The sequence below is a fragment of the Tursiops truncatus genome, chromosome 20 (genome assembly GCF_011762595.2).
Source record: "Tursiops truncatus isolate mTurTru1 chromosome 20, mTurTru1.mat.Y, whole genome shotgun sequence".
In the NCBI taxonomy this organism is placed as follows: Eukaryota; Metazoa; Chordata; class Mammalia; order Artiodactyla; family Delphinidae; genus Tursiops; species Tursiops truncatus.
This window is the reverse complement of record NC_047053.1, coordinates 13,582,974-13,595,171: the sequence shown is the minus strand read 5'-3', so window position 1 is coordinate 13,595,171 and position 12,198 is coordinate 13,582,974. Positions and strand designations below refer to the sequence as shown.

The 12,198-nt window shown below is 43.4% G+C and overlaps 1 protein-coding gene across 3 annotated transcripts in view; it reads left to right on the top strand.

The window, feature by feature from the left end:
* Positions 1 to 12,198, top strand: part of VPS53 (VPS53 subunit of GARP complex) — a 126,005-nt gene that overhangs the window by 91,774 nt on the left and 22,033 nt on the right. The gene's annotated exons all lie outside the window — the stretch shown is intronic.

Here is a 12,198-nt window from a genome sequence, read left to right as displayed (position 1 = left end):
TTTACGTGCCTGTGTCTTTTCTTCCTAAAAGAAAATCAGTTCCTTAAGTTCATGGACCACATAGAATAGAGAAGACTCATACTTGTTGATTAATTAAGTTGGAAATAGGCAATTCTTCATTGATTTCTAAGCCAAATAACACGAAGTTGCCCACTCTTTGAACCTTCTAGAGCAGGGGTCGGCAGACTACAGCCAGTGAGCCAAATCTGGTCTGCTGCCAGATAAAGTTTTATTGGAACACAGCCGCGCTCATTCATTTATATATTATCTATGGCTGCTTTTGTGCTACAACGGCAGAATTAAGTAGTTGCAACTGAGACTAGATGACTCGCAAAGCCTAAGATATAAACAGTCTGGCCCTTTACAGAAAAAGTTTGCCAATGCCTATTCTAGAATCGTAGACTCTTGGAACATTCTTACAAATTGTAGAGAAAGAACTTCTCTGGGGCATACTGACCAGTAGCAGAGTAGAACACTGGCTTCGGAATCAGACAGACTTAACTCTCCTCATTTTTCCTTTGGGCGTGTTAAGCAAGTAACAACCTCTCTGGGCCCAAGTTACCTCATCAGTATGTGAAATGCCAGGATCTGCCTTCTGAGGAGAGTGACTGGTCTGGTGCCAATAACCGTTAGTCCTCTTTCCCTCTTGTCAGGAGTGGCCGTGTCACAAGGTTGTGTAAACACACATTTGCTGTGAATTTGGTTTTGTAGTAGATTGTAAATATTTAACAAAACTAGGGCTAAGACCAAAACTTAAGCTTTGGAGTTTTATGGCGCTCAGTGGGGAGTCCTGAGTAGTTGATGTCACAGAGTTTCCATTCAAAAGGCCCTTCCTTTCACCAATCAGATATGGATGTGTATTTCCAGCATCCAAGTGTTTACAAGCAGAATACTCCAAGCAGGCACAGGGAGACTCACTCATTTTCTGAAAGGAACGTGACTCTGAAGATTGGTTTTGTGGGTTCTGATTATCCCCTCGCTGCTGGGGAACACTCCCTACATCCTGAACATGATCTGTTCCGGCTGCCATCTCTCCTGCATTGCCACACACTTTCGATTGGAATGCAGCTGGCGAAAGAATTTTTACATTTACCAAAGGAAGAGTGGATTTTTTTTTTCAGTAAAATAACAGTTGTAGGGGGTTTAACACTCCAGGTGTTGCTTATATGAACTGTCAGTTCATTAGGTGGATTTCCCTCAAACTGCCTCCACCACCCATCTCTCCACCATACCCACACCAGCAAACACTAACAGAGACCATACCTCCAGAATCTTTTGTTTACATCATAGGAAAACCACAGATGTGGGAAGGCAGCAGCTGGGAGGCCGTTACTCTTTGTCTGAGTCTTCTGGAGTTCTAGCAAAATGAAATCCATGTGATGAAAATGACCAGATATAAACAAGCCAAGTGGTCACAAACTGATTAAACAAATACCCTCTGTTATTTGTGCCTGCCTTCTGTTCTGTGTAGTTTCTTCTAGGATTTTTTAAAACTTTTGTTTTGTGATAATGCTTATTCCTGTCTGTGATTCCATCATTTTTGCTGCTAGTTGAACAGTTCATTTCAGACTCTACCCAGCACGGTGCTGGGAGTCCCAAGGCTGGGAAAGATGTGGACCTTATTCCAAGGTGCTTAGATTCCAGAAAGTGTGGGGTAAGAGATGTGTGAGATGAGGGGGGTTAAGGTATGAGGAAATCAGTACCAGAAGTACAGAATACACCCTTCTCAAAGGAGGAGAGTTCAGGACTTCCCTGGCAGTCTGGTGGTTAGGACTCCGAGCTTCCACTGCAGGGTTCGATCCCTGGTTGGGCAACTAAGATCCCACATGTTGCACTCGCACGCCCGTGCAGCGTGGCCAAAACAAAGCAAAACAAACAGACGAAAAAAGAGGAGGGTTCACATCCAGGTGGGGAAGCAAAGAAAGCCTTCTTAAGGAAGTAGCATTTGAAACAGACCACCAAGGATGGCAAAGTTTTGAAGAGATTTGTGATTAGGAGGGCATTCTGAGCTGAGTGACAACATGAACACAGGTTTATAAAGTTAGGAAAGCTCAGCACCTTGTCAGCATTGCCAGTCTCCTTACACATCTTTGGAATTCCACAGAGCACTCTGGGTGTGCTTGTACCTATGTAGTCAAGGCTGGAAACAGGGCTGCCCTTGAGGAGCTTATATTCTGGTGGGGCAAAAACTTAGAATAATTGATGCTGTAAATAACTATTTTATAAATGGTGAGAAAATGAGCATTGGGCTCGCCAAAGTGGAGCGGTGTTGTCAGATGATTCTGAGTTGAGGGAAGGAGGCTTCTTTGGCAAGATGGATTGAGCCAAGAAACTGAGTTATGTCATCCTCCTGCGAGGAGACCTCCTTCTCATTGAAGGCACCCCATGATCTCCTTGGTTAGCATACTGGGCTTTTATGATTTGTCCCTTCACTACCTTGTTGGTTCTGCCACTCCTGTGTGTATAACTATGCTCCAGCCTCTGAGCCACTTTTCTTTCTCTGAATGCATTACTTTTTTTGTGGCTTCCACACCTTTTCTCATTCTGTTCTTTCTGCCTAGAATTCTCTTTCCACCCTTGTCTGCCCAATTAGCTCACCCTTTAAAATCCAGTTCAAATGTCTGCCTGCTTTTGGAAAATTGAGGTATAATTCACATACAGTAAAATTCATCCTTTTAAAATGTATAATTCGGTGGAACCACTACCACCGTCTAATTCCAGGACATCTTCATCACGTGAAAAAGAAACCCCATGCTCGTTAGCAGTCACTCCCCATTGCCCTGACAGTCACTCATCTACTTTCTGTCTCTAGGGATTTGCCTGTTATGGACATTTCACATAAATAGAATCAAACACTATGTGGCCTTTTGTGACTGGATTTCTCCACTTAGCCTGATGTTTTCAATGTTCATCTATGGGGTAGCACGTATCAGTACTTCACTCCTTTCTATGGCTGAATAATACTCCCTTGTATATGGTTAAACCACATTTGGTTTATTCACTGATCAGTCAATGGACATTTGGATTGAGTCCACTTTTTAACTCTTATGAGTAATGCTATGAATATTCATGTACCTGTTTCTGTGTGAGTATGTTTTCAATTCTCTTGTATACATACCTAGGAGTAGAACTGCTGGGTCATCTGGTAGCTCTACGTGTAACGTTTGAGGAGCTGCCAAACTGTTTTCCACAGCAGCTGCACCATTTTACATTCCTACCAGCAATGAGTGAAGGTTCTCATTTTTCTATATCAACACTCATCAACACTTTAAAAGAAAAATTATAGCCATTCTAGTGGGTGTGAAGTGGTATCTCATTGTGGTTTCAACTTGTATTTGCAGTTCCCTGATGACTAACACGTTGAGCAGCTTCTCATGTGCTTATTGGACATCTGTATATCTTCTTTGAAAAAATGTCAGTTCAACTCCTTTGCCCATTTTAAAATTGGGTTGTCTTTCTATTGTTGAGTTGTGAAAGTTCTTTTTATAGTCTGGATACTAGACTCCTTGTCAGATACATGAATTGCAGATATTTTCTCCTTTTCCATGTGTTGTCTTTTTACTTTCTTGATCATGTGCATTGAAGCACTAAAGTTTTAAATTTTGATGAAGTTCAATTTTTGTATTTTTTCTTCTGGTGCTTGTGCTTTTGGTGTTACACCTATGATACCATTACCTAATCCAAAATTATGAAGATTTACACCTATATTTTCTTCTAAGTATTTTATAGTTTTAGCTCTTACATTTAGGCCTTCAATCCATTTTGAGTTAATTTTTGTATATGGTGTGAAGTAAGGATTCAGTTTCATTCCTTTGCATGTAGATGTCCAACTGTCCTGGTACCATTTGTTGAAAAGACTATTTATTCTTTACCCATTGGGTGGTCTTGAGACTCTTGTCAAAAATCAGTTGACCATAAGTACATGGGTTTATTTCTGGACTCTCAATTCTATTCCATTGATCTGTATGTCTTTCCTCATGCCAGTACCACACTGTTCTGATTATTATAGATTTGTAGTAAGCTTTAAAATCAGGAAGTATGCGTCTTCCAATTTTGTTCTTTTTCAAGATTGTTTTGGCTATTTTGAGTCTTTTCCAATGTCACCATTTTTTGTCTCATCCAGAGTGTTTTCCTCCCTCAAGACACCACGGCACCTGTACTAACCCTCTACTTTGTTGTACAATTATTTTTATATCTGTGTCCCACCCCCGTTAAGCTTTGAACAACTCATGGGCTGTGTCTTACTCATTTTTTGATCTCCACAGTAGTACTCCGTGAATGACTTTGAAAGTAAAAAAGACAGGAAGAACAAAAGTTTGTAGACACCCATTTGACCAAAGAATGGTGACAAAGTAAGACATAGGTAGTAACTCTCCTGAACAGATTTAGCTGGGTAGAGCTGGTAGACATAGGTTAGGAAACTTGGGCATCTTTATTGGAAACGGCAGGATTGTAGACTCCCGGAAGCCTCCAGGCTCATCCAGGTGCTGTTGAGGATGATGTGATGCTCCTGGATCGTACTTAATAGCAGGGCTTCTTTCTTCAACAAGTAGCATCCTGGAGCTGATTGAAGAAAAGTCAGAAATAGGAAATGCCCACATCTAGCTATTAGCTTCCCAGCTGTGGGCAAGAGCCCTGCTGCTGGAAAAGGAGAGGAGAACACAGAGGGGCAAAGTTTGGTAGAAAATCCACAGGAATGTCTTTAAACAAGCCAGGCCCACATGGAGGGAGTGAAATATGAGGAGAGTTTAGTGGTTTCTCTGAAACTGTAACCTAGAGATTACAGTAGTGTTGATGTTAAGTTATGTCAAAATTACCTTTCAGACCACTTTCCCCTCCCATATTGCATTATTCTCTTAGATGAGCTCTGTGAGATGATAGTAAGTTGTTATCTACCGAGCGGCTTACCAGGAATCAGCACCCAAAGGCATTATCTCGTTTAATTCTGACAAATATGTAAGGTACCTGTGTTAGTTCCTTCTCTCTTTCACAGATAAGGGAACTGAAACTCAGAGAAGTTAGGTCTCTTGTCAGATCTCTTAGATAACATGTGGCAGAGCCAGGGCTCAGGTCTCCCCTCTGTGCAGGATTGTACCACACCGCACTTACAGAGTAAGAGTCAGTGTTTTTGGCACACGTGGAAACTGAGGCAAAAATGAGCGTAAGCAACTTGTCTAAAAGCGCGGAAATGATGACAGTGTGTGCCCGGTACTGCTGGGTTCACACGAGTGTGCATTCACGCTCACTTTGACTATGAGCTCTTCAAGCACTTACAAGCATCCTGTTAGATATTGGTCTTCAGCATTTCTCAATCTGACACTGACTTTCCTACAGGGGAGAAATCGGCTTGAGCAGCCAACCCAAGTAGTGCAGTCTGCTCTGCACGTTTCTCCCTAAAACTGATGAATTGTCCTTCTGGGGTGTGTGTTGCCTGGTTTTCTTTTTCATAAAAAAAGCCATATAGGTTTATAACAGCGAAGCCAAAAATAAAACCAAGTCTCCTGATTCTTGAAAAGGAAGTTGTTTGGAGTGCTTTGGTGGAAATGTGAAGAGTTTTGTCTTTTAAATGTAAATTCTGTGAATTCTTAGGAATTAGTATGTCTGCTTATGGCCTTTTGTAGGATTTTTTTTTTTTAACAAGTAGGATTTAAAAAAAAAAAATCTGTGGCTTCCTTAAAAGGTCCTGTGGTGCTCTCCTCACTCTGTCCTTTTCCCTAGGGCTACTCACATCACTAGATTTAAAGAATCTAAGTCTCTGTCCAAAATCAAACAAACTTAGCTTTTTGCCCATTAATGGTAGTTTTAAGAAAAAAAAAAAAAAACCCAAATTAAATTTCCTTACAGTCTGGCATGTAATTTCTATTAGGTTTCAAGATCATGAACATGTACTAATTTAGGAGGCCGCCTTACTATCCCCCAAAGACATTTCGAAATAGCTAGAACAGTCCTCAAATCTGTTCTCATTTCCCTCTGTCATTAAAATGTAGATCTGTTTCAGGAGGCCCACAGAGCTCCACGGTTAAGAAATCCTCAATTTCATGTACCACCTATAATCAAAGCACATCTTTCTTTCTTCGTAAAAGAGATTTTTTTTTCATTATGACCAAAACAAATTACCTTCATTACAGAAAATTACAGATTTTTAAAAAGAAGAAAATTTGGGCTTCCCTGGTGGCGCAGTGGTTGAGAGTCCGCCTGCCGATGCAGGGGACACGGGTTTGTGCCCCGGTCTGGGGAGATCCCACATGCCGCGGAGCGGCTGGACCCGTGAGCCATGGCCACTGAGCCTGCGCGTCCGGAGCCTGTGCTCCGCAATGGGAGAGGCCACAACAGTGAGAGACCCACGTACCACCAAAAAAAAAAAAAAAAAAGAAGAAGAAAATTTAAATCACCCGTAATTCTGATTAATAGACATATTTCATTCTTTCTATGCATATACTTTTAAATTAAATAAGTTTATACTTTAGTTACTATGTAACCTGTTTTTCTCATTTAGCAGGTTTTAATAGTTTTCTGTGTCATTTGATCTAGAGCTATGATATTTTTAGTGATTGCATAGTATTCCATAGTACAGAGTATTTACTGTTAAACTCATAACAATAGTTAACATTTACCATGGAATTAATACATGCCAGGTACTATGTTATGAGCATTTGCTGTGCTGTCTTTCAGTAACTGTATAGATTATACACATTATCATCATCCCAATTCTGTGTCTGAGAAAACTAGGCACAGAGAGTTTGGTCACTTGCCCAAGTCACTCACTTAGCAAGTTGCACAGACAGTATTAGAACTCATGACTGGTGACTCCAGATTCCTTCATCCTAAGTACTATCATCTGTTGCCCTTGAAATGTAAGTGATCATTTCACTTTTGATGGATTTTTGGCTATTTCCAATTTTTCACATTTATAAACAGTATGACAGTGGACAAGTTCGTGTGTGTGTATGTTTTCTGAGCCTTCATAATTATTAACTTCAGATTAACTGCCGTAAAGGAAATTGCAGAGATCTAAAGCTATGTAAAATGCTAAGATTTTTTGATAGATACTTTAAATTTGCCTTTAAGAAAGGTTATACGGGGGGCTCCGCTGGTGGCGCAGTGGTTGAGAGTCCGCCTGCCGATGCAGGGGACACGGGTTCGTGCCCCAGTCCAGGAGGGTCCCACATGCCACGGAGCGGCTAGGCCCGTGAGCCATGGCCGCTGAGGCTGTGCGTCTGGAGCCTGTGCTCTGCAACGGGAGAGGCCACAGCAGTGAGAGGCCCGCGTACTGCAAAAAAAAAAAAAAAAAAAAAGAAAGGTTATACGGGGACTTCCGTGGTGGTGCAGCAGTTAAGAATCCGTCTGCCAATGCAGGGGACACGGGTTTGAGCCCTGGTCTGGGAAGATCCCACCTGCTGCGGAGCAACTAAGCCTGTGCACCACAACTACTGTGCTCTAGAGTACTGTGCACTCTAGAGCCCATGAGCCACAACTACTGAGCCCACGTGCCACAACTGCTGAGCCCGTGTGCCACAACTACTGAAGCCCGTGTGCCTACAGCCTGTGCTCCGAAACAAAGAGAAGCCACCACAATGGGAAGGCCGCGCACTGCAACGAAAAGTAGCCCCCCCTCGCCTCAACCAGAGAAAGCCCGCGTGCAGCAAGGAAGACCTAATGCAGCCAAAAATAAAATAAATAAAAATAGATAAATTTATTTTAAAAAAAAAAGAAAAGTTATACAAATTCACCTTCCCATTGGCCCAGCAGTGAATGGGAGAAAAAATCTACACCTATATCATCTTCTTTTAATATTTATTTATTTTGTTATTTTGGCTGCTCCGGGTCTTAGTTGTGGCACGTGGGATCTTTGTTGCGGCATGTGAACTCTTAGTTGCGGCATGCATGTGGGGTCTAGTTCCCCTATCAGGGATCAAACCCGGGCCCCCTGCATTGGGAGCATGCAGTCTTACCCACTGGACCACCAGGGAAGTCCCTATATCTATATATCTTCTTAGAGCCTTTTTTGCTCCACTTTCTATCCTGGGTCTTCTTGGTTTTCCTCCTGGAGTTAAGGAATGTGTATCCCTGATCAAAGAGGTGAGGAGAGTCATCCTTTCCTCCCCCTCTGCACCACCATCACCACCACTACATCATCTGCTGTGGACAAGCTCATTCTGTACGTAGATCCCAGATCGCTCAGCGAATTTCAAGTTCATTTCAGGTGGTAACACTTCTTTTGGAAAGCAACGTGGTAAAGTGGAAAGAACATGGATTTTGGAGTTAGTCAGACCAATATCTAGATCTCAACCATTCGGACTTACCAGTTATGCTTCATTAGACCAGCCCCTTATTGTCCGCAAGGCTGTCTTATCATCTATAAAGCAGGAGTAAGAATACCTTCTTCGCTGCATAATCATAAGCAGTAGGTTCACAGGAAAATGTCAGTCATCGTGCTTGGTGCACAGTAGGTGCTCGATAGATGCTCCCTCCTCTTTTTTATTCCCCCCACAGTTCTTGGTTCAGTGCTGTACATGGGGAAGGTGCCTAGAAACATAGCACACGCTTGTTCTATGAGTAAAAGTAGCCCCGACAGACATGAGAGTGCGCGCGTGTGCGTGTGTGCATGCCTGGGGCCAGTGGCCCAGCAGCCTAAACTGTAGCACTAGACTGATTACCTGCAGTGTTCCCAGACTCCACATGTCTGAATCCGTGCTCTGTACAGCTCTACTCCCATGAGCAGGATGAGTACTTGGGAAGTTGAATTCTCACTTAAGGAAAATCAGTTTCTTAGGAGACCCCTTTGTAAGTTTTACACAGCCGTGGAGAAACACAAGTTCCATAGTAAACTAGTGTGGAGCCCTGTCCTCTGATCAGTGGATGGGTCAGAATTCTCTGCTCCTGTGGGTTCTCGCCAGGAAGAATGAGCATCTCCCTGACCCTCCCTGTGAGGTGCAGCCACACACTCCTCCCCAGGTGGCAGAAACCACGGGCGCTGGCGACGCCCCGGGCCTCACAACCTCTCCCTCAGGCCAAGTGTGGGGTCCTACAGGCTCTGGCATTGTCCTCTTGATCCTTTCCTTGCTTGCTGTTTCTGTCACTCCTACATCTTAGTTACCGCTTCTTTTGCAAACTGTTTTTCTTGTTTATATAGCACCAGTGGTATTCAACCCCACCCCACCTTCTAAACAAAAAGCGCAGAAGGAAAAACTTGAAGTATGGAGGGGTAAATTTTAAAGGTCAGATGCAAAGTTCATCTGAAAAAGTTGGAGTCTTACTTCGACTGATGGCTTTTCAGGATGTTTGTTCTTCCAGTGCAAGCTACTGTTTGTGTCCCTTTTTGAAAGAGAACTTTGCTTGATCCCTGTGTATTTCATTAGCTTCTCCGTGAGAAACTAGGCTCCCCTTGAACTAGGGCCAGTTGAGTGCTTTGTTCTTTGTTTTCTTTGTTTTAAATCATTTGTTAACAAGTGTCTAGGAAGTGGCCTCGTATAGTGCTTGGGCTGTAGATGGACCTGGGCTGCCTCCACTCTGCTGTTGACTAGCTGTGTGACTTTGGGCAGGTGACCTCTCCTCTTTGAGCTTTTTGAGTCTCCTCGTCAATAAGACCGCTGTGAGGAAGATGACGTCTGAATAGTAATGAGATGATGTTTGCAAAGTGCCAGGCCAAGCAGCCTGCACGCGGTAGGCCCTGATGTAGGTATATTGGGTCATTCGAGTTACAACCCAAACCCTAAGTCATTGGGATGGGTGATGGCAACGCATCCATCCTAGGCAGTGGCTGGACAGCATCACCGCTGACGATATTTTGTTCATTTTTTAGAAAATAGTCCGAGCAATGTCAACTTTCATTGTTTTCCAGTACTTGAAATTCTTTTCTTACTTCATAAAGCTGACTTAAATTTAAACTTGCGAATCTACTTGACTTTTGCCAATACTTCCTTTAACTTGACCGGCGGAGTCCTAACTGGCTTAAGTATTAAGGCAAATCCAGTCTTTTCACACCGATTCCCAATGTGGGCACGTATTGACGTGGCCAGTGGTGATCAAGAGGAGATAGCTCTCCAGCGGGAACTTGAACTCACGCCGCACACTCCGTCTTGCCCCGGAGCTGCTTTGGAACCGATGACAGGACATGTCACCACCTCCCTCTGTGGTCGTCTTCTGTCGATGGAGAACCGTTATGCGTAGATGATTGTTTATGAACTTTTTGAACTGTTGAAACCTAAACTGCTGCCGACTTGGAAAACAGTGGTCATTACTATGGACGAGCTTTGCGTCGGGTGGAGGGGTGGTGCGTCCCGCTCTCTACCCAGTTGACTGTGCCGTCCTGGGGCCTGCTGCTCCGGAGCCGCTGCCGAGCTGGGAGCAGAAGATGAAGCGTAGGTGCTAACAGCACCTGCCAATTCTGGCCTCAACCCTGTGCGCTCATTTAAAACCCCCTAGGATGTTCCTTGTTTGGATGGGTCACATCTCTAAAATCAGATGGAAGAGAAGCCTCTTGAATAAAATAGAAGAAAAAGAGGAAAACATTACACATAGCCAGAGAATTAGAATATAAAGTCAGTTTATATTAGACTTTTCTACCATCTCTCCATTCTTCATTTTTATTTTTTTCCCAGTAAGAGAATTAGAGACCCTTTTCTTTCTGGAGCCTCACTATGATAGCTTGCATAAGACTTCATGTGCCTGGGCCTTGGTTTTCTTATCTGTAAAATGAAGACGGAGGTGCCTTCCTGCTTTGCCGTGGTTCTGTCCTTGCACAGACTGAAAGCTTTCAGGATATAAATATCTGCTGACTTGAAGAAACATTCGGGTAAAACATGGAGTCATTTGAGCTTCCCAGGAGCTGGGGGATCATCCACGTACAATATGATTCTTTCAAACAAGTTCTCTCAGGATTGAATTTTTCCTTTCCCCAAGAGCTCTATAAAAATAGTATTTTCTTGCCAGAGACATCAAGGCCTCAGAACTACTGCCCTCGTTCTGTGAACGTGTTACATGGTTTGTGTTTGGCTTAGGGCCTTTTTATCAGACAGCCCGGCTCTGTTCTGAGAGGCTGACTCAGCAGAGCCCCAGCGCGGGGCAGGCTGGGAGCTGGTAAGACCTCCCTTCTCCCATGTGTATCCGAGGCGGAAGCAGTATCACACCACTGCTTCTTTCTCCCTTTTACTGTACATGCTTTCAGAGCATTTTCCCTAGTTCTCCTCAGGTTGTGAGAACTTAAGCCCAGCAGGTCTCTCGTGTTTGTTCATGGCCTGGTCAGGGGTCACACAGGGCTTCTCAGTGATGCCCATCTCCCCCGCACCTGCCATCTACACAGTCCCTGCCCCGTTCCCCATGGCACTGTCTTAACCTCTGACCTGCCCCTCGTGTTTGCCAGAGATCCTCTTTCCTTCCCCTTGATTGAAATCCCACATAACCCCAAAGGCTCTAGGAGTAAGAGTCTAATGTTTGATTATGAAAATTTTCAATTATATACAAAAGTAGAGAAAACAGAAAAGTAGAAGAAATAAGCCACCAAAAAGCAGAGAAAATAAGCTACAAGGATATAATGTACAACACAGGGGATATAGCCAATATTTTATAATAACTATAAATGGAGCATCACCTTTCAAAACTGTGAGTCACTCAGAAACCAGCACAACATTGTAAATCAACTATACTTTTTAAAAGTTGTGAGTTGCTATATTGTACACCTGTAACTGTTGCTGTATTATACACCTGTACAATACACCTGTATTGTACAGCAACTATACTTCAGAAAAAATAGAGAAAACAGTATAATGAACCTCATGTACCCATCACCCAGCTTCACTAATCTTGTTTCACCTGCTCCTCCCAGCACTAGATTATTTTGAAGCAAGTCTCACAGGTCATATTGTTTCTAATTTCCTTTTTTAAAAAAAAAAAAAAATCTCCAATTTGGGACTTCCCTGGCGGTCCAGTGGTTAAGACTCAGCCTTCCAATGCAGGGGGTGCGGGTTCAATCCCTGGTCGAGGAACTAAGGTCCCACATGCTGCAGGGTACGGCAAAAAAAAAAAAAAAAATCCCCAACTCCTCCCCGTGTACCTGAGAGAAGGGCATTCCAGGTTTCCTTTCGTGTGGCCCAGCCACCTCTTGGGTTTCCCAAGCTGCCAGCCTGGTCGGAAGTAGACGTCCCTCCCCTGTCCACCCACAGCCCCTTTCAGGTAGAGCAGCTTGTAGAAGAATACGAT